The following is a 23,108-nucleotide window of genomic DNA, read 5'->3' on the forward strand; positions in this document are numbered from 1 at the left end:
CTATGTGTCAGTGAGATTGCTCATGTGGCCCCAGACAACCCGGTGTTTGCCCATGTGGCCCCAGACTGGTAATGTGACAACCCAGTTATTGCCCAAGTGGCCCCAGACTGGTGCCGTGACAACCTAGCGATTGCCCATGTGGCCCAGACTAGTGATGTGACAACCCATGTGGCCCCAGACTGGTGCCGTGACAACCCAGTGATTGTTCATGTGGCCCCAGACTGGTGGCGCAGTAATTCAGGTGCATGGGGCCACCTTCTTATCTCATCATGTTACATCTGTCTCCCCAGGGCTGCAGTCTGCATCGCATCCCTCAGCGCCTCCATCTCGCCTCCCGTGTGAGAACTGCCCAGAGCCCCGGTGGTGAGTATCGCCCGCCCGTAGCTGTCAGGGAGGGGCCACAGCTAAACCGGCAGGTTAGATCACATTCCTCACATTACCTGTAAGCTCAGACATAACATGAGCTGAAGACGAGACCATCACCTGCAGCCCGAGGTGCTCCACCAGGTACAGCGCCGGCACACGGGTCACACAGAGCCGAACTCACTGTTGGCACGGGGGTCTAATGGGGACAGTAACATCACCGGCACAGGGGTCATACACAGCCGGGAACACCGCCGGCACATAGGTCATATGGAGCAGGGAATACCGCAGGCGCACGGGCCATATGGAGCCAGAAAAACCACCAGCACATGAGCCACACAGAGCCGGGAATACCGCTAGCACACGGGCCACACAGAGCAGAGAATACCGCTATAGCACACGGGCCACGCAGAGCCGGGAATACCGCTAGCACACGGGTCATAAGGAGCCAGGAAAACCGCCAGCACACAGGCCACACAAAGCCGGGAATACCGCTAGCACACGGGCCACACAGAGCAGAGAATATCGCTAGCACACGGGTCATATGGAGCCGGGAATACCGCCAGCACACAGGCCACACAGAGCCGGGAATACCGCCAGCACACGGGCCACACAGAGCAAAGAATACCGCTGGCACACGGGCCACGCAGAGCCAGGAAAACTGCCAGCACACGGGTCATATGGAGCCAGGAAAACCGCCAGCACACGGGTCATATGGAGCCAGGAAAACCGCCAGCACACGGGCCACACAGAGCAGAGAATACCGCGGGCACATGGGCCACACAGAGCAGAGAATACCGCGGGCACATGGGCCAGACAGAGCAGAGAATACCTCCCTGATGGGGGTAGTAGCTGTCGTCACACCCTCCTCCCTGATGATGGAAGTAGCTGTTGCCCGCTCCTCCCTGATGGGGTAGTAGCTGTCGTCACCCCCTCCTCCCTGATGATGGAAGTAGCTGTTGCCTGCTCCTCCCTGATGGGGGTAGTAGCTGTCGTCACCCCCTCTTCCCTGATGATGGAAGTAGCTGTTGCCTGCTCCTCCCTGATGGGGGTAGTAGCTGTCGTCACCCCATCCTCCCAGATGGGGGCAGTAGCTGACGTCGCCCCCTCCTCCCTGATGATAGAAGTAGCTCTGTCGCCAGGGCCAGCTTCAGGTGTTTGAGGGCCCCGGGCGAAAGAGTCTCACTGCCCCCCCACCCCCCTTAACACATACCACGATTCATGATGCCCAGATACAGCAGAGAAATATAGCTATAGTACAATGCCAGATATCACTTCTTACATGAGTGATAGCTATTGAAAATTTTGCAGTGTATATATACATGACAGGAGGAGTGGTACTGTGCAGTGTATATACAGGACAGGAGGAGTGGTACTGTGCAGTGTATATATACACAGGAGGAGTGGTACTGTGCAGTGTATATATACAGGAGGAGTGGTACTGTGCAGTGTATATATACAGGAGGAGTGGTACTGTGCAGTGTATATATATACAGGAGGAGTGGTACTGTGCAGTATATATACAGGACAGAAGGAGTGGTACTGTGCAGTGTATATATACAGGGGATTGGTACTGTGCAGTGTATATATACACAGGGGAGTGGTACTGTGCAGTGTATATATTCAGGGGACTGGTACTGTGCAGTGTATATATATACACAGGACAAGAGGAGTGGTACTGTGCAGTGTATATATACAGGAGGAGTGGTACTGTGCAGTGTATATATACAGGAGGAGTGGTACTGTACAGTGTATATATGCAGGACAGGAGGAGCAGTACTGTGCAGTGTATATATACAGGACAGGAGGAGCAGTACTGTGCAGTGTATATATACAGGACAGGAGGAGTGGTACTGTGCAGTGTATATACAGGACAGGAGGAGCGGTACTGTGCAGTGTATATATACAGGAGGAGTGGTACTGTGCAGTGTATACACTCACCGGCCACTTTATTAGGTACACCTGTCCAACTTCTTGTTAACACTTAATTTCTAATCAGCCAATCACATGGCGGCAACTCAGTGCATTTAGGCATGTAGACATGGTCAAGACAATCTCCTGCAGTTCAAACCGAGCATCAGTATGGGGAAGAAAGGTGATTTGAGTGCCTTTGAACGTGGCATGGTTGTTGGTGCCAGAAGGGCTGGTCTGAGTATTTCAGAAACTGCTGATCTACTGGGATTTTCACGCACAACCATCTCTAGGGTTTACAGAGAATGGTCCGAAAAAGAAAAAAAATCCAGTGAGCGGCAGTTCTGTGGGCGGAAATGCCTTGTTGATGCCAGAGGTCAGAGGAGAATGGGCAGACTGGTTCGAGCTGATAGAAAGGCAACAGTGACTCAAATCGCCACCCGTTACAACCAAGGTAGGCCTAAGAGCATCTCTGAACGCACAGTGCGTCGAACTTTGAGGCAGATGGGCTACAGCAGCAGAAGACCACACCGGGTACCACTCCTTTCAGCTAAGAACAGGAAACTGAGGCTACAATTTGTACAAGCTCATCGAAATTGGACAGTAGAAGATTGGAAAAACGTTGCTTGGTCTGATGAGTCTCGATTTCTGCTGCGACATTCGGATGGTAGGGTCAGAATTTGGCGTAAACAACATGAAAGCATGGATCCATCCTGCCTTGTATGGAGCATCTTTGGGATGTGCAGCCGACAAATCTGCGGCAACTGTGTGATGCCATCATGTCAATATGGACCAAAATCTCTGAGGAATGCTTCCAGCACCTTGTTGAATCTATGCCACGAAGAATTGAGGCAGTTCTGAAGGCAAAAGGGGGTCCAACCCGTTACTAGCATGGTGTACCTAATAAAGTGGCCGGTGAGTGTATATACAGGAGGAGTGGTACTGTGCAGTGTATATATACAGGACAGGAGGAGCGGTACTGTGCAGTGTATATATACAGGACAGGAGGAGTGGTACTGTGCAGTGTATATATACAGGACAGGAGGAGTGGTACTGTGCAGTGTATATATACAGGAGGAGGGGTACTGTGCAGTGTATATATACAGGAGGAGGGGTACTGTGCAGTGTATATATACAGGAGGAGGGGTACTGTGCAGTGTATATATACAGGACAGAAGGAGTGGTACTGTGCAGTGTATATATACAGGACAGGAAGAGTGGTACTTTGCAGTGTATATATACAGGACAGAAGGAGTGGCTCTGTGCAGTGTATATATACAGGAGGAGTGGTACTGTGCAGTGTATATATACAGGAGGAGTGGTACTGTGCAGTGTATATATAAAGGAGGAGGGGTACTGTGCAGTGTATATATACAGGAGGAATGGTACTGTGCAGTGTATATATACAGGACAGAAGGAGTTGCACTGTGCAGTGTATATATACAGGAGGAGTGGTACTGTGCAGTGTATATATACAGGAGGAGTGGTACTGTGCAGTGTATATATACAGGACAGGAGGAGTGGTACTGTGCAGTGTATATATACAGGACAGGAGGAGTGGTACTGTGCAGTGTATATATACAGGAGGAGCGGTACTGTGCAGTGTATATATACAGGGGAGTGGTACTGTGCAGTGTATATATACAGGAGGAGTGGTACTGTGCAGTGTATATATACAGGACAGGAGGAGCGGTACTGTGCAGTGTATATATACAGGAAGAGCGGTACTGTGCAGTGTATATATACAGGAGCGGTACTGTGCAGTATATATACAGGAGGAGTGGTACTGTGCAGTGTATATATACAGGAGGAGTGGTACTGTGCAGTGTATATATACAGGAGGAGTGGTACTGTGCAGTGTATATATACAGGACAGGAGGAGTGGTACTGTGCAGTGTATATATACAGGAGCGGTACTGTGCAGTATATATATACAGGAGCGGTACTGTGCAGTATATATATACAGGAAGAGCGGTACTGTGCAGTATATATATACAGGAGCGGTACTGTGCAGTATATATATACAGGAGGAGCGGTACTGTGCAGTGTATATATACAGGAGGAGTGGTACTGTGCAGTGTATATATACAGGACAGGAGGAGTGGTACTGTGCAGTGTATATATACAGGGGAGTGGTACTGTGCAGTGTATATATACAGGACAGGAGGAGCGGTACTGTGCAGTGTATATATACAGGGGAGTGGTACTGTGCAGTGTATATATACAGGACAGGAGGAGTGGTACTGTGCCGTGTATATATACAGGACAGGAGGAGTGGTACTGTGCAGTGTATATATACAGGAGGAGTGGTACTGTGCAGTGTATATATACAGGAGGAGTGGTACTGTGCAGTGTATATATACAGGACAGGAGGAGCGGTACTGTGCAGTGTATATATACAGGAAGAGCGGTACTGTGCAGTATATATATACAGGAGCGGTACTGTGCAGTATATATATACAGGAGGAGTGGTACTGTGCAGTGTATATATACAGGACAGGAGGAGCGGTACTGTGCAGTGTATATATACAGGAGGAGTGGTACTGTGCAGTGTATATATACAGGACAGGAGGAGTGGTACTGTGCAGTGTATATATACAGGGGAGTGGTACTGTGCAGTGTATATATACAGGACAGGAGGAGCGGTACTGTGCAGTGTATATATACAGGGGAGTGGTACTGTGCAGTGAATATATACAGGACAGGAGGAGTGGTACTGTGCAGTGTATATATACACAGGAGGAGCGGTACTGTGCAGTGTATATATACAGGACAGGAGGAGTGGTACTGTGCAGTGTATATATACAGGACAGGAGGAGTGGTACTGTGCGGTGTATATATACAGGACAGGAGGAGCGGTACTGTGCAGTGTATATATACAGGACAGGAGGAGTGGTACTGTGCGGTGTATATATACAGGACAGGAGGAGCGGTACTGTGCAGTGTATATATACAGGACAGGAGGAGTGGTACTGTGCAGTGTATATATACAGGACAGGAGGAGTGGTACTGTGCAGTGTATATATACAGGACAGGAGGAGTGGTACTGTGCAGTGTATAGTTATATGAAAAAGTTTGGGCACCCCTATTAATCTTAAGCTTAATGTTTTATAAAACTAGGTTTTTTTTGCAACAGCTATTTCAGTTTCATATATCTAATAACTGTTGGACACAGTAATGTTTCTGCCTTGAAATGAGGTTTATTGGTTTATTGTACTAACAGAAAATGTGCAATCTGCAATCAAACAAAATTTGACAGGTGCATAAGTATGGGCACCCTTATCATTTTCTTGTTTTAAATACTCTTACCTACTTTTTACTGACTTACTAAAGCACTTTTTTGGTTTTGTAACCTCATTGGGCTTTGAACTTCATAGCCAGGTGTATGCAATCATGAGAAAAGCTACTTAAAGTGGCCACTTGCAAGTTGTTCTCCTGTTTGAATCTCCTCTGATGAGTGGCATCATGGGCTCCTCAAAACAACTGTCAAATGATCTGAAAACAAAGATTATTTAACATAGTTGTTCAGGGGAAGGATACAAAAAGCTGTCTCAGAGATTTAACCTGTCAAGTTCCACTGTGAGGAACATAGTAAGGAAATGGAAGAACACAGGTACAGTTCTTGTTAAGGCCAGAAGTGGCAGGCCAAGAGAAACATCAGAAAGGCAGAGAAGAAGAATGGTGAGATCAGTCAAGGACAATCCTCAGGCCACCTCCAGAGAGCTGCAGCATCAACTTGCTGCAGATGGTGTCACTGTGCATCGGTAAACTATACAACGCACTTTGCACAAGGAGAAGCTGTATGGGAGAGTGATGCAAAAGAAGCCGATTCTGCAAGCACGCCATAAACAGTCGGCTGAGGTATGCAAAAGCACATTGGGAGAAGCCAATTTCTTTTTGGAAGAAGGTCCTGTGGACTGATGAAACCAATATTGAGTTGTTTGGTCATACAAAAAGGTGTTATGCATGGCGGCAAAAAAACACAGCATTCCAAGAAAAACACTTGCTACCCACAGTAAAATTTGGTGGAGGTTCCATCATGCTTTGGGGCTGTGTGGCCAATGCCGGCAGCGGGAATCTTGTTAAAGTTGAGGGATGCATGGATTCCTCTCAGTATCAGCAGATTCTTGACAATAATGTTCATGATTCAGTGACAAAGTTGAAGTTACGCAGGGGATGGATCTTTCAGCAAGACAATGATCCAAAACACCGCTCCAAATCTACTCAGGCATTCATGCAGAGGAACAATTACACTGTTCTGGAATGGCCATCCCAGTCCCCAGACCTGAATATCATTGAACATCTGTGGGATTATTTGAAGAGGGCTGTCCATGCTCGGCGACCATCAAACTTAACTGAACTGGAATTGTTTTGTAAAGAGGAATGGTCAAAAATGCCTTCATCCAGGATCTCATTAAAAGCTACAGGAAGCGACTAGAGGCTGTTATTTTTGCAAAAGGAGGATCTACTAAATATTAATGTCACTTTTCTGGTGAGGTGCCCATACTTATGCACCTGTCAAATTTCGTTTGAATGCAGATTGCACATTTTCTCTTAGTACAATAAACCTCATTTCAAGGCAGAAACATTACTGTGTCCAACAGTTATTAGATATATGAAACTGAAATAGCTGTTGCAAAAAACACAATTTTTATAAAATATTAAGCTTAAGATTAATAGGGGTGCCCAAACTTTTTCATATAACTGTATATACAGGACAGGAGGAGCGGTACTGTGCAGTGTATATATACACAGGAGGAGTGGTACTGTGCAGTACATATATACAGGAGGAGTGGTACTGTGCAGTGTATATATACAGGGGAGCGGTACTGTGCAGTGTATATATACAGGACAGGAGGAGTTAGGCTACGTTCACACGATCAGGATTTCCATCCTTTTTTTTTCCTGCCCGTTTTTGGAAAACGGCAGCTAAATTCCGCAGTGAATTTGAGCTGCGTTTTCTGATCCTTTTTCTTCAGCGTTTTCCACTGCGGGTTTCCAATAGCAGTTTCCTATTGGAGCTGCTGGAAAACCGGTGCGGAATCCGCTGAAAGAATTGACATGCTACTTCTTTTTTCCGCTGGAAAATCCGCGCGGATTTTCCAGCGGAAAAACGGATCGTTAGCACAGCGGTTTTGGTTTTCCATTGGGTTACATTGTACTGTAACCAACATGGAAAACTGATCCGGATCCGCAGCTGAAAATCCGCTACGGATCCGGATCAAAATCCGGATCGTGTGAACGTAGCCTAATACTGTGCAGTGTATATATACAGGAGGAGTGGTACTGTGCAGTATATATATACAGGAGGAGTGGTACTGTGCAGTGTATATATACAGGAGGAGTGGTACTGTGCAGTATATATATACAGGAGGAGTGGTACTGTGCAGTGTATATATACAGGAGGAGTGGTACTGTGCAGTATATATATACAGGAGGAGTGGTACTGTGCAGTGTATATATACAGGAGGAGTGGTACTGTGCAGTGTATATATACAGGAGGAGTGGTACTGTGCAGTATATATATATATACACAGGAGGAGTGGTACTGTGCAGTGTATATATACAGGAGGAGTGGTACTGTGCAGTACATATATACAGGAGGAGTGGTACTGTGCAGTATATATATACAGGACAGGAGGAGTGGTACTGTGCAGTGTATATATACAGGAGGAGTGGTACTGTGCAGTGTATATATACAGGACAGGAGGAGTGGTACTGTGCAGTGTATATATACAGGGGAGCGGTACTGTGCAGTGTATATATACAGGAGGAGTGGTACTGTGCAGTGTATATATACAGGAGGAGTGGTACTGTGCAGTGTATATATACAGGAGGAGCGGTACTGTGCAGTGTATATATACAGGGGAGCAGTACTGTGCAGTGTATATATACAGGGGAGCAGTACTGTGCAGTGTATATATACAGGACAGGAGGAGTGGTACTGTGCAGTGTATATATACAGGACAGGAGGAGCGGTACTGTGCAGTGTGTATATACAGGACAGGAGGAGCGGTACTGTGCAGTGTATATATACAGGACAGGAGGAGTGGTACTGTGCAGTGTATATATACAGGACAGGAGGAGTGGTACTGTGCAGTGTATATATACAGGACAGGAGGAGTGGTACTGTGCAGTGTATATATACAGGACAGGAGGAGTGGTACTGTGCAGTGTATATATACAGGACAGGAGGAGTGGTACTGTGCAGTGTATATATACAGGACAGGAGGAGTGGTACTGTGCAGTGTATATATACAGGACAGGAGGAGTGGTACTGTGCAGTGTATATATACAGGACAGGAGGAGTGGTACTGTGCAGGGTATATATACAGGACAGGAGGAGTGGTACTGTGCAGGGTATATATACAGGACAGGAGGAGTGGTACTGTGCGGTGTATATATACAGGACAGGAGGAGTGGTACTGTGTAGTGTATATATACAGGACAGGAGGAGTGGTACTGTGCAGTGTATATATACAGGACAGGAGGAGTGGTACTGTGCAGGGTATATATACAGGACAGGAGGAGTGGTACTGTGCGGTGTATATATACAGGACAGGAGGAGTGGTACTGTGTAGTGTATATATACAGGACAGGAGGAGTGGTACTGTGCAGTGTATATATACAGGACAGGAGGAGTGGTACTGTGCAGTGTATATATACAGGACAGGAGGAGTGGTACTGTGCAGTGTATATATACAGGACAGGAGGAGTGGTACTGTGCGGTGTATATATACAGGACAGGAGGAGTGGTACTGTGCAGTGTATATATACAGGACAGGAGGACTGGTACTGTGCAGTGTATTGTAAGGTTTCTCTTACTGAGAGTGTTGGGGGACACTCGCTTAGCCGCGATATTTAAGCACACAGCATGGGTTTTTATATCAAAACAGTTCATACGGTTTATTAAGCCACGTAAACCGGGTTTAAACACAGTTCATTACATAGAACACAACAGGCACCAACAGTCTCTTTGGTACCTGACGGGAGCTCCTGCTCCACCTTGCCGACTCTTCCAACAGCCTTTGGGTAAGCTGCCTAACGGGGATCACCAACTCGCCTGGTCAATACACAGTAGTCAGTCCAGACCTCACCGAAGGACTCCAGCTTCCCCACACTCTGTTAACCCTCTTCCGGGTAAGCTGCCTAACGGGGATCACCAACTCGCCTGTCCGGCATACAGTAGTCAGTCCAGACCTCACCGAAGGACTCCAGCTTCCCCACACAGTAACAGACACCGGCCCAGCAGATCCTGGTGCTCACCTCGTACCCACAGGTCCTGGACCCCGTCCTCCACCTGTTAGCTTAGGTCCTGGACCCCGTCCTCCACCTATCAGCTTAGGCCCTGGACCCCGTCCTCCACCTGTCACAACAGGTCCTGGACCCCGTCCTCCGCCTGTCAGCTTAGGTCCTGGACCCCGTCCTCCACCTGTCACAACAGGTCCTGGACCCCGTCCTCCGCCTGTCAGCTTAGGTCCTGGACCCCGTCCTCCACCTATCAGCTTAGGTCCTGGACCCCGTCCTCCACCTGTTACCTTAGGTTACCAGGATCACGCCGGTGGCCTAGTCCATGTTCTCAGGTGCTTGTAGGACCCTAGTCGTTCCTAGGACAATCCAGCACCTTCACCTCGTTCTCTGGTGCTTGCAGGACCCTGGTCATTCCCAGGCCAACCCAGCAGCATTCAGGACCCTAGTCATTCCTAGGACAGTCCTGCATCTTCGGGACCCTAGTCATTCCTAGGACAGTCCCCGGGACCCTAGTCATTCCTAGGACGGTCCCACCGGTCAGCGTTGTTCGGGACCCTAGTCATTCCTAGGACAATCCCCGGGACCCTAGTCATTCCTAGGACGGTCCCACCGGTCAGCGTTGTTCGGGACCCTAGTCATTCCTAGGACAATCCCCGGGACCCTAGTCATTCCTAGGACAATCCCCCCGGCCAGGTCCATACACAGGAACCACACAGGTTTCACACAGGACCTGCCGGACACGCCTCCCATGTGACCCACAACCTGGTCACATTATATACCTGAAACCACACCCCTGGATGGGTGTGTGGATGTGTGGCTAGTCTGACCCTCCCGTCTCTCATGACTAGCCTAGTAAGTCACCCAAACTTAACTATACACATTGTAACAAAACTCTTGAGGGACTACAGGTCCCAGCATAACCACAATACATCTGACTTACTACGCAGACTCCTTCCGCGACACACATCGGCCATTCATAACACTGCCGATTACAGGTACACCATGAATATCACCACAACAGATACGCTTCCATGCATATCTCACAGAGCGCACAGAGCGCACAAAGCGCCCCCTAGCTACCACAGGGGTCACTACACCATCACATATATCACAGTATATATACAGGACAGGAGGAGTGGTACTGTGCAGTGTATATATACAGGAGGAGTGGTACTGTGCAGTGTATATATACAGGACAGGAGGAGCGGTACTGTGCGGTGTATATATACAGGACAGGAGGAGTGGTACTGTGCAGTGTATATATACAGGACAGGAGGAGTGGTACTGTGCAGTGTATATATACAGGACAGGAGGAATGGTACTGTGCAGTGTATATATACAGGACAGGAGGAGTGGTACTGTGCAGTGTATATATACAGGACAGGAGGAGTGGTACTGTGCGGTGTATATATACAGGACAGGAGGAGCGGTACTGTGCAGTCTATATATACAGGACAGGAGGAGTGGTACTGTGCAGTGTATATATACAGGAGGAGTGGTACTGTGCAGTGTATATATACAGGACAGGAGGAGCGGTACTGTGCAGTGTATATATACAGGACAGGAGGAGCGGTACTGTGCGGTGTATATACAGTGGGGCAAAAAAGTATTTAGTCAGTCAGCAATAGTGCAAGTTCCACCACTTAAAAAGATAAGAGGCGTCTGTAATTTACATCATAGGTAGACCTCAACTATGGGAGACAAACTGAGAAAAAAAAAATCCAGAAAATCACATTGTCTGTTTTTTTATCATTTTATTTGCATATTATGGTGGAAAATAAGTATTTGGTCAGAAACAAAATTTCATCTCAATACTTTGTAATATATCCTTTGTTGGCAATGACAGAGGTCAAACGTTTTCTGTAAGTCTTCACAAGGTTTCCACACACTGTTGTTGGTATGTTGGCCCATTCCTCCATGCAGATCTCCTCTAGAGCAGTGATGTTTTTGGCTTTTCGCTTGGCAACACGGACTTTCAACTCCCTCCAAAGGTTTTCTATAGGGTTGAGATCTGGAGACTGGCTAGGCCACTCCAGGACCTTGAAATGCTTCTTACGAAGCCACTCCTTCGTTGCCCTGGCGGTGTGCTTTGGATCATTGTCATGTTGAAAGACCCAGCCACGTTTCATTTTCAATGCCCTTGCTGATGGAAGGAGGTTTGCACTCAAAATCTCACGATACATGGCCCCATTCATTCTTTCATGTACCCGGATCAGTCGTCCTGGCCCCTTTGCAGAGAAACAGCCCCAAAGCATGATGTTTCCACCACCATGCTTTATAGTAGGTATGGTGTTTGATGGATGCAACTCAGTATTCTTTTTCCTCCAAACACGACAAGTTGTGTTTCTACCAAACAGTTCCAGTTTGGTTTCATCAGACCATAGGACATTCTCCCAAAACTCCTCTGGATCATCCAAATGCTCTCTAGCAAACTTCAGACGGGCCCGGACATGTACTGGCTTAAGCAGTGGGACACGTCTGGCACTGCAGGATCTGAGTCCATGGTGGCGTAGTGTGTTACTTATGGTAGGCCTTGTTACATTGGTCCCAGCTCTCTGCAGTTCATTCACTAGGTCCCCCCGCGTGGTTCTGGGATTTTTGCTCACCGTTCTTGTGATCATTCTCACCCCACGGGGTGGGATTTTGCGTGGAGCCCCAGATCGAGGGAGATTATCAGTGGTCTTGAATGTCTTCCATTTTCTAATTATTGCTCCCACTGTTGATTTCTTCACTCCAAGCTGGCTGGCTATTGCAGATTCAGTCTTCCCAGCCTGGTGCAGGGCTACAATTTTGTTTCTGGTGTCCTTTGACAGCTCTTTGGTCTTCACCATAGTGGAGTTTGGAGTCAGACTGTTTGAGGGTGTGCACGGGTGTCTTTTTATACTGATAACAAGTTTAAACAGGTGCCATTACTACAGGTAATGAGTGGAGGAAAGAGGAGACTCTTAAAGAAGAAGTTACAGGTCTGTGAGAGCCAGAAATCTTGATTGTTTGTTTCTGACCAAATACTTATTTTCCACCATAATATGCAAATAAAATGATAAAAAAACAGACAATGTGATTTTCTGGATTTTTTTTTCTCAGTTTGTCTCCCATAGTTGAGGTCTACCTATGATGTAAATTACAGACGCCTCTCATCTTTTTAAGTGGTGGAACTTGCACTATTGCTGACTGACTAAATACTTTTTTGCCCCACTGTATACAGGACAGGAGGAGTGGTACTGTGCAGTGTATATATACAGGACAGGAGGAGCGGTACTGTGCGGTGTATATATACAGGACAGGAGGAGTGGTACTGTGCAGTGTATATATACAGGACAGGAGGAGCGGTACTGTGCAGTGTATATATACAGGACAGGAGGAGTGGTACTGTGCGGTGTATATATACAGGACAGGAGGAGTGGTACTGTGCAGTGTATATATACAGGAGGAGTGGTACTGTGCAGTGTATATATACAGGACAGGAGGAGTGGTACTGTGCAGTGTATATATACAGGAGGAGTGGTACTGTGCAGTGTATATATACAGGACAGGAGGAGTGGTACTGTGCAGTGTATATATACAGGACAGGAGGAGCGGTACTGTGCAGTGTATATATACAGGACAGGAGGAGTGGTACTGTGCAGTGTATATATACAGGACAGGAGGAGTGGTACTGTGCAGTGTATATATACAGGACAGGAGGAGCGGTACTGTGCGGTGTGTATATACAGGACAGGAGGAGTGGTACTGTGCAGTGTATATATACAGGACAGGAGAAGTGGTACTGTGCAGTGTATATATACAGGACAGGAGGAGTGGTACTGTGCAGTGTGTATATACAGGACAGGAGGAGTGGTACTGTGCAGTGTATATATACAGGACAGGAGGAGTGGTACTGTGCAGTGTATATATACAGGACAGGAGGAGCGGTACTGTGCGGTGTATATATACAGGACAGGAGGAGTGGTACTGTGCAGTGTATATATACAGGACAGGAGGAGTGGTACTGTGCAGTGTATATATACAGGACAGGAGAAGTGGTACTGTGCAGTGTATATATACAGGACAGGAGGAGTGGTACTGTGCAGTGTGTATATACAGGACAGGAGGAGTGGTACTGTGCAGTGTATATATACAGGACAGGAGGAGTGGTACTGTGCAGTGTATATATACAGGACAGGAGGAGCGGTACTGTGCGGTGTATATATACAGGACAGGAGGAGTGGTACTGTGCAGTGTATATATACAGGACAGGAGGAGTGGTACTGTGCAGTGTATATATACAGGACAGGAGAGGTGGCACTGTGCAGTGTATATATACAGGACAGGAGAGGTGGCACTGTGCAGTGTATATATACAGGACAGGAGGAGTGGTACTGTGCAGTATATATACAGGACAGGAGAGGTGGCACTGTGCAGTGTATATATACAGGACAGGAGAGGTGGCACTGTGCAGTGTATATATACAGGACAGGAGAGGTGGCACTGTGCAGTGTATATATACAGGACAGGAGAGGTGGCACTGTGCAGTGTATATATACAGGACAGGAGGAGCGGTACTGTGCAGTGTATATATACAGGACAGGAGGAGTGGCACTGTGCAGTGTATATATACAGGACAGGAGGAGCGGTACTGTGCAGTGTATATATACAGGACAGGAGGAGCGGTACTGTGCAGTGTATATATACAGGACAGGAGGAGTGGTACTGTGCAGTGTATATATACAGGACAAGAGGAGTGGTACTGTGCAGTGTATATATACAGGACAGGAGGAGCGGTACTGTGCAGTGTATATATACAGGACAGGAGGAGTGGCACTGTGCAGTGTACATATACAGGACAGGAGGAGTGGTACTGTGCAGTGTATATATACAGGACAGGAGGAGTGGTACTGTGCAGTGTATATATACAGGACAGGAGGAGCGGTACTGTGCAGTGTATATATACAGGACAGGAGAGGTGGCACTGTGCAGTGTATATATACAGGACAGGAGAGGTGGCACTGTGCAGTGTATATATACAGGAGGAGTGGTACTGTGCAGTGTATATATACAGGACAGGAGAGGTGGCACTGTGCAGTGTATATATACAGGACAGGAGGAGCGGTACTGTGCAGTGTATATATACAGGACAGGAGGAGCGGTACTGTGCAGTGTATATATACAGGACAGGAGAGGTGGCACTGTGCAGTGTATATATACAGGACAGGAGAGGTGGCACTGTGCAGTGTATATATACAGGAGGAGTGGTACTGTGCAGTGTATATATACAGGACAGGAGAGGTGGCACTGTGCAGTGTATATATACTTACTTGCCCGGGTGCTGACGCCGGTCCTGGCTGTCGCTGCCCCCTCCTCCCTGATGTGGGTAGTAGTTGTGGTTGCTCCCGCCCCTGCTTCTCTTTCTCCCTCTCTTTGTCCTCTCACTTTCCTGTCTAAAGTTTGTCATGGACCCGGCTGAGCTCTCTGTAACTTTGCTGGGATCTGCAGTGAAGGTGGGTGCGGGGCACAGGGCGACTCTGCCTGTGCAGGAGCTGGAAGGGTTAACAGCAGGACTTCTTTAAAGGGAACCTGTCACCACGTTTTTGGAAGATGGGATAAAAATAGCGTTAAATAGGGGCAGAGGTGGGCGTTACATTAGTGTGTGTGTTATGCGTTTATTACCCACCTAAGTTGCCGAAATAACTTTGCAAAGTCTCCGTTTTCGCCTGTCAATCAGGCTGGTCAGGTCACATGGGCGTGGTGTCTTCACCCAGATTTGGCGTAGTTTTCCGTTGGTGGCGTAGTGGTGTGCGCATGCCCAAAGTCCGGAATCCTCTTCCAGGGGATTTAAAATAGCGCGGTGTTCGTTATTGCATTGGTGATCGGTGGGCGCGGCCATCTTCCTTTGGCCGCGCGTGCGCAGAAGCGGCGCTCTGCTGGCCGCGGCTTCAGGAAAATGGCCGCGGGATGCCGCGCGTGCGCAGATGGATATCGCGGCGGCCATTTTCCTGAAGCCGCGGCCAGCAGAGCGCCGCTTCTGCGCACGCGCGGCCAAAGGAAGATGGCCGCGCCCACCGATCACCAATGCAATAACGAACACCGCGCTATTTTAAATCCCCTGGAAGAGGATTCCGGACTTTGGGCATGCGCACACCACTACGCCACCAACGGAAAACTACGCCAAATCTGGGGGAAGACAACGCCCATGCGACCTGACCAGCCTGATTGACAGGCGAAAACGGAGACTTTGCAAAGTTATTTCGGCAACTTAGGTGGGTAATAAACGCATAACACACACACTAATGTAACGCCCACCTCTGCCCCTATTTAACGCTATTTTTATCCCATCTTCCAAAAACGTGGTGACAGGTTCCCTTTAAGGAATTCCAGAAGGTGAATGATTAACACTGCAAGAATGATTTCTAAAGGAATGTGACCTTCTGGATAAGGAGTGCAGGCTGGGGGGCAGTGAGGGTAGTAATGAGAGCAGGCTGGGGGGCAGTGAGGGTAGTAATGAGAGCAGGCTGGGGGGCAGTGAGGGTAGTAATGAGAGCAGGCTGGGGGGCAGTGAGGGTAGTAATGAGAGCAGGCTGGGGGGCAGAGAGGGTAGTAATGAGAGCAGGCTGGGGGGGCAGAGAGGGTAGTAATGAGAGCAGGCTGGGGGGCAGTGAGGGTAGTAATGAGAGCAGGCTGGGGGGGCAGAGAGGGTAGTAATGAGAGCAGGCTGGGGGGCAGTGAGGGTAGTAATGAGAGCAGGCTGGGGGGCAGTGAGGGTAGTAATGAGAGCAGGCTGGGGGGCAGTGAGGGTAGTAATGAGAGCAGGCTGGGGGGCAGTGAGGGTAGTAATGAGAGCAGGCTGGGGGGCAGAGAGGGTAGTAATGAGAGCAGGCTGGGGGGCAGTGAGGGTAGTAATGAGAGCAGGCTGGGGGGCAGTGAGGGTAGTAATGAGAGCAGGCTGGGGGGCAGTGAGGGTAGTAATGAGAGCAGGCTGGGGGGCAGAGAGGGTAGTAATGAGAGCAGGCTGGGGGGCAGTGAGGGTAGTAATGAGCGCAGGCTGGGGGGGCAGTGAGGGTAGTAATGAGAGCAGGCTGGGGGGCAGAGAGGGTAGTAATGAGAGCAGGCTGGGGGGCAGTGAGGGTAGTAATGAGAGCAGGCTGGGGGGCAGTGAGGGTTGTAATGAGAGCAGGCTGGGGGGCAGTGAGGGTAGTAATGAGAGCAGGCTGGGGGGCAGAGAGGGTAGTAATGAGAGCAGGCTGGGGGGCAGTGAGGGTAGTAATGAGAGCAGGCTGGGGGGCAGTGAGGGTAGTAATGAGAGCAGGCTGGGGGGCAGTGAGGGTAGTAATGAGAGCAGGCTGGGGGGCAGAGAGGGTAGTAATGAGAGCAGGCTGGGGGGCAGTGAGGGTAGTAATGAGCGCAGGCTCGGGGGGCAGTGAGGGTAGTAATGAGAGCAGGCTGGGGGGCAGAGAGGGTAGTAATGAGAGCAGGCTGGGGGGCAGTGAGGGTAGTAATGAGCGCAGGCTGGGGGGGCAGAGAGGGTAGTAATGAGAGCAGGCTGGGGGGGCAGAGAGGGTAGTAATGAGAGCAGGCTGGGGGGCAGTGAGGGTAGTAATGAGAGCAGGCTGGGGGGCAGAGAGGGTAGTAATGAGAGCAGGCTGGGGGGCAGTGAGGGTAGTAATGAGAGCAGGCTGGGGGGGCAGAGAGGGTAGTAATGAGAGCAGGCTGGGGGGCAGAGAGGGTAGTAATGAGAGCAGGCTGGGGGGCAGTGAGGGTAGTAATGAGAGCAGGCTGGGGGGGCAGTGAGGGTAGTAATGAGAGCAGGCTGGGGGGGCAGAGAGGGTAGTAATGAGAGCAGGCTGGGGGGGCAGAGAGGGTAGTAATGAGAGCAGGCTGGGGGGCAGTGAGGGTAGTAATGAGAGCAGGCTGGGGGGGCAGAGAGGGTAGTAATGAGAGCAGGCTGGGGGGGCAGAGAGGGTAGTAATGAGAGCAGGCTGGGGGGGCAGAGAGGGTAGTAATGAGAGCAGGCTGGGGGGGCAGAGAGGGTAGTAATGAGAGCAGGCTGGGGGGCAGTGAGGGTAGTAATGAGAGCAGGCTGGGGGGGCAGAGAGGGTAGTAATGAGAGCAGGCTGGGGGGCAGTGAGGGTAGTAATGAGAGCAGGCTGGGGGGCAGTGAGGGTAGTAATGAGAGCAGGCTGGGGGGCAGTGAGGGTAGTAATGAGAGCAGGCTGGGGGGCAGAGAGGGTAGTAATGAGAGCAGGCTGGGGGGCAGTGAGGGTAGTAATGAGAGCAGGCTGGGGGGCAGTGAGGGTAGTAATGAGAGCAGGCTGGGGGGCAGTGAGGGTAGTAATGAGAGCAGGCTGGGGGGCAGAGAGGGTAGTAATGAGAGCAGGCTGGGGGGCAGTGAGGGTAGTAATGAGCGCAGGCTGGGGGGGCAGTGAGGGTAGTAATGAGAGCAGGCTGGGGGGCAGAGAGGGTAGTAATGAGAGCAGGCTGGGGGGCAGTGAGGGTAGTAATGAGCGCAGGCTGGGGGGGCAGAGAGGGTAGTAATGAGAGCAGGCTGGGGGGGCAGAGAGGGTAGTAATGAGAGCAGGCTGGGGGGCAGTGAGGGTAGTAATGAGAGCAGGCTGGGGGGCAGAGAGGGTAGTAATGAGAGCAGGCTGGGGGGCAGTGAGGGTAGTAATGAGAGCAGGCTGGGGGGGCAGAGAGGGTAGTAATGAGAGCAGGCTGGGGGGCAGAGAGGGTAGTAATGAGAGCAGGCTGGGGGGCAGTGAGGGTAGTAATGAGAGCAGGCTGGGGGGCAGAGAGGGTAGTAATGAGAGCAGGCTGGGGGGCAGTGAGGGTAGTAATGAGAGCAGGCTGGGGGGCAGAGAGGGTAGTAATGAGAGCAGGCTGGGGGGCAGAGAGGGTAGTAATGAGAGCAGGCTGGGGGGGCAGAGAGGGTAGTAATGAGAGCAGGCTGGGGGGCAGTGAGGGTAGTAATGAGAGCAGGCTGGGGGGCAGAGAGGGTAGTAATGAGAGCAGGCTGGGGGGCAGTGAGGGTAGTAATGAGAGCAGGCTGGGGGGGCAGAGAGGGTAGTAATGAGAGCAGGCTGGGGGGCAGAGAGGGTAGTAATGAGAGCAGGCTGGGGGGCAGTGAGGGTAGTAATGAGAGCAGGCTGGGGGGCAGAGAGGGTAGTAATGAGAGCAGGCTGGGGGGCAGTGAGGGTAGTAATGAGAGCAGGCTGGGGGGCAGAGAGGGTAGTAATGAGAGCAGGCTGGGGGGCAGAGAGGGTAGTAATGAGAGCAGGCTGGGGGGGCAGTGAGGGTAGTAATGAGAGCAGGCTGGGAGGCAGTGAGGGTAGTAATGAGCGCAGGCTGGGGGGGCAGTGAGGGTAGTAATGAGAGCAGGCTGGGGGGCAGAGAGGGTAGTAATGAGAGCAGGCTGGGGGGCAGTGAGGGTAGTAATGAGCGCAGGCTGGGGGGGCAGAGAGGGTAGTAATGAGAGCAGGCTGGGGGGGCAGAGAGGGTAGTAATGAGAGCAGGCTGGGGGGCAGTGAGGGTAGTAATGAGAGCAGGCTGGGGGGGCAGAGAGGGTAGTAATGAGAGCAGGCTGGGGGGCAGTGAGGGTAGTAATGAGAGCAGGCTGGGGGGCAGTGAGGGTAGTAATGAGAGCAGGCTGGGGGGCAGTGAGGGTAGTAATGAGAGCAGGCTGGGGGGCAGTGAGGGTAGTAATGAGAGCAGGCTGGGGGGCAGAGAGGGTAGTAATGAGAGCAGGCTGGGGGGCAGTGAGGGTAGTAATGAGAGCAGGCTGGGGGGCAGTGAGGGTAGTAATGAGAGCAGGCTGGGGGGCAGTGAGGGTAGTAATGAGAGCAGGCTGGGGGGCAGAGAGGGTAGTAATGAGAGCAGGCTGGGGGGCAGTGAGGGTAGTAATGAGCGCAGGCTGGGGGGGCAGTGAGGGTAGTAATGAGAGCAGGCTGGGGGGCAGAGAGGGTAGTAATGAGAGCAGGCTGGGGGGCAGTGAGGGTAGTAATGAGCGCAGGCTGGGGGGGCAGAGAGGGTAGTAATGAGAGCAGGCTGGGGGGGCAGAGAGGGTAGTAATGAGAGCAGGCTGGGGGGCAGTGAGGGTAGTAATGAGAGCAGGCTGGGGGGGCAGAGAGGGTAGTAATGAGAGCAGGCTGGGGGGCAGTGAGGGTAGTAATGAGAGCAGGCTGGGGGGCAGAGAGGGTAGTAATGAGAGCAGGCTGGGGGGCAGTGAGGGTAGTAATGAGAGCAGGCTGGGGGGCAGTGAGGGTAGTAATGAGAGCAGGCTGGGGGGCAGTGAGGGTAGTAATGAGAGCAGGCTGGGGGGCAGAGAGGGTAGTAATGAGAGCAGGCTGGGGGGCAGTGAGGGTAGTAATGAGCGCAGGCTGGGGGGGCAGTGAGGGTAGTAATGAGAGCAGGCTGGGGGGCAGAGAGGGTAGTAATGAGAGCAGGCTGGGGGGCAGTGAGGGTAGTAATGAGCGCAGGCTGGGGGGGCAGAGAGGGTAGTAATGAGAGCAGGCTGGGGGGGCAGAGAGGGTAGTAATGAGAGCAGGCTGGGGGGCAGTGAGGGTAGTAATGAGAGCAGGCTGGGGGGCAGAGAGGGTAGTAATGAGAGCAGGCTGGGGGGCAGTGAGGGTAGTAATGAGAGCAGGCTGGGGGGGCAGAGAGGGTAGTAATGAGAGCAGGCTGGGGGGCAGAGAGGGTAGTAATGAGAGCAGGCTGGGGGGCAGTGAGGGTAGTAATGAGAGCAGGCTGGGGGGCAGAGAGGGTAGTAATGAGAGCAGGCTGGGGGGCAGTGAGGGTAGTAATGAGAGCAGGCTGGGGGGCAGAGAGGGTAGTAATGAGAGCAGGCTGGGGGGCAGAGAGGGTAGTAATGAGAGCAGGCTGGGGGGGCAGAGAGGGTAGTAATGAGAGCAGGCTGGGGGGCAGTGAGGGTAGTAATGAGAGCAGGCTGGGGGGCAGAGAGGGTAGTAATGAGAGCAGGCTGGGGGGCAGTGAGGGTAGTAATGAGAGCAGGCTGGGGGGGCAGAGAGGGTAGTAATGAGAGCAGGCTGGGGGGCAGAGAGGGTAGTAATGAGAGCAGGCTGGGGGGCAGTGAGGGTAGTAATGAGAGCAGGCTGGGGGGCAGAGAGGGTAGTAATGAGAGCAGGCTGGGGGGCAGTGAGGGTAGTAATGAGAGCAGGCTGGGGGGCAGAGAGGGTAGTAATGAGAGCAGGCTGGGGGGCAGAGAGGGTAGTAATGAGAGCAGGCTGGGGGGGCAGTGAGGGTAGTAATGAGAGCAGGCTGGGGGGCAGTGAGGGTAGTAATGAGAGCAGGCTGGGGGGCAGAGAGGGTAGTAATGAGAGCAGGCTGGGGGGCAGAGAGGGTAGTAATGAGAGCAGGCTGGGGGGCAGAGAGGGTAGTAATGAGAGCAGGCTGGGGGGGCAGAGAGGGTAGTAATGAGAGCAGGCTGGGGGGCAGTGAGGGTAGTAATGAGAGCAGGCTGGGGGGCAGTGAGGGTAGTAATGAGAGCAGGCTGGGGGGCAGAGAGGGTAGTAATGAGAGCAGGCTGGGGGGGCAGAGAGGGTAGTAATGAGCGCAGGCTGGGGGGGCAGTGAGGGTAGTAATGAGAGCAGGCTGGGGGGCAGAGAGGGTAGTAATGAGAGCAGGCTGGGGGGGCAGAGAGGGTAGTAATGAGAGCAGGCTGGGGGGGCAGAGAGGGTAGTAATGAGAGCAGGCTGGGGGGCAGAGAGGGTAGTAATGAGAGCAGGCTGGGGGGGCAGAGAGGGTAGTAATGAGCGCAGGCTGGGGGGGCAGTGAGGGTAGTAATGAGAGCAGGCTGGGGGGCAGTGAGGGTAGTAATGAGAGCAGGCTGGGGGGCAGAGAGGGTAGTAATGAGAGCAGGCTGGGGGGCAGAGAGGGTAGTAATGAGAGCAGGCTGGGGGGCAGAGAGGGTAGTAATGAGAGCAGGCTGGGGGGCAGTGAGGGTAGTAATGAGAGCAGGCTGGGGGGCAGTGAGGGTAGTAATGAGAGCAGGCTGGGGGGCAGTGAGGGTAGTAATGAGAGCAGGCTGGGGGGCAGAGAGGGTAGTAATGAGAGCAGGCTGGGGGGGCAGAGAGGGTAGTAATGAGCGCAGGCTGGGGGGGCAGTGAGGGTAGTAATGAGAGCAGGCTGGGGGGCAGAGAGGGTAGTAATGAGAGCAGGCTGGGGGGCAGAGAGGGTAGTAATGAGAGCAGGCTGGGGGGGCAGAGAGGGTAGTAATGAGAGCAGGCTGGGGGGCAGAGAGGGTAGTAATGAGAGCAGGCTGGGGGGGCAGTGAGGGTAGTAATGAGAGCAGGCTGGGGGGCAGTGAGGGTAGTAATGAGAGCAGGCTGGGGGGCAGAGAGGGTAGTAATGAGAGCAGGCTGGGGGGGCAGTGAGGGTAGTAATAAGAGCAGGCTGGGGGGCAGTGAGGGTAGTAATGAGCGCAGGCTGGGGGGGCAGTGAGGGTAGTAATGAGAGCAGGCTGGGGGGCAGTGAGGGTAGTAATGAGAGCAGGCTGGGGGGGCAGAGAGGGTAGTAATGAGAGCAGGCTGGGGGGCAGAGAGGGTAGTAATGAGAGCAGGCTGGGGGGCAGTGAGGGTAGTAATGAGAGCAGGCTGGGGGGCAGAGAGGGTAGTAATGAGCGCAGGCTGGGGGGCAGTCAGAATAGTAATGAGAGCAGGCTGGGGGGCAGTGAGGGTAGTAATGAGCGCAGGATGGGGGGCAGTGAGGGTAGTAATGAGCGCAGGATGGGGGCAGTGAGGGTAGTAATGAGCGCAGGCTGGGGGGGCAGTGAGGGTAGTAATGAGAGCAGGCTGGGGGGGCAGTGAGGGTAGTAATGAGAGCAGGCTGGGGGGCAGTGAGGGTAGTAATGAGAGCAGGCTGGGGGGCAGAGAGGGTAGTAATGAGCGCAGGCTGGGGGGCAGTCAGAATAGTAATGAGAGCAGGCTGGGGGGCAGTGAGGGTAGTAATGAGCGCAGGATGGGGGGCAGTGAGGGTAGTAATGAGCGCAGGATGGGGGCAGTGAGGGTAGTAATGAGCGCAGGCTGGGGGGGCAGTGAGGGTAGTAATGAGAGCAGGCTGGGGGGGCAGTGAGGGTAGTAATGAGAGCAGGCTGGGGGGCAGTGAGGGTAGTAATGAGAGCAGCCTGGGGGGCAGAGAGGGTAGTAATGAGCGCAGGCTGGGGGGCATTGAGGGTAGTAATGAGCGCAGGATGGGGAGCAGTGAGGGTAGTAATGAGCGCAGGCTGGGGGGCAGTGAGGGTAGTAATGAGCGAAGGCTGGGGGGCAGTGAGGGTAGTAATAAGCGCAGGCTGGGGGGCAGTGAGGGTAGTAATGAGAGCAGGCTGGGGGGCAGTGAGGGTAGTAATGAGAGCAGGCTGGGGGGCAGAGAGGGTAGTAATGAGCGCAGGCTGGGGGGCAGTCAGAATAGTAATGAGAGCAGGCTGGGGGGCAGTGAGGGTAGTAATGAGCGCAGGCTGGGGGGCAGTGAGGGTAGTAATGAGAGCAGGCTGGGGGGCAGAGAGGGTAGTAATGAGCGCAGGCTGGGGGGCAGTCAGAATAGTAATGAGAGCAGGCTGGGGGGCAGTGAGGGTAGTAATGAGCGCAGGCTGGGGGGGCAGT

General features: G+C 51.9%; 1 protein-coding gene across 4 annotated transcripts in view; it reads left to right on the forward strand.

The window, feature by feature from the left end:
• The first annotated feature begins 435 nt into the window (after nucleotides 1–435).
• The window catches only part of KIFC3 (kinesin family member C3), a 77,278-nt gene continuing 54,605 nt past the window's right edge, over nucleotides 436–23,108 (forward strand). For 2 of the 4 annotated variants that reach the window (XM_077288994.1, XM_077288992.1), the window contains exon 1: nucleotides 436–507. The gene's annotated coding sequence lies outside the window, so the exon portion shown is untranslated. Of the gene's footprint in view, nucleotides 508–14,895; nucleotides 15,003–23,108 lie in introns of those variants that run through there. The other 2 variants (XM_077288993.1, XM_077288991.1) reach the window with 1 other exon arrangement.

The sequence above is a fragment of the Ranitomeya variabilis genome, chromosome 2 (genome assembly GCF_051348905.1).
Source record: "Ranitomeya variabilis isolate aRanVar5 chromosome 2, aRanVar5.hap1, whole genome shotgun sequence".
NCBI lineage: Eukaryota > Metazoa > Chordata > Amphibia > Anura > Dendrobatidae > Ranitomeya > Ranitomeya variabilis.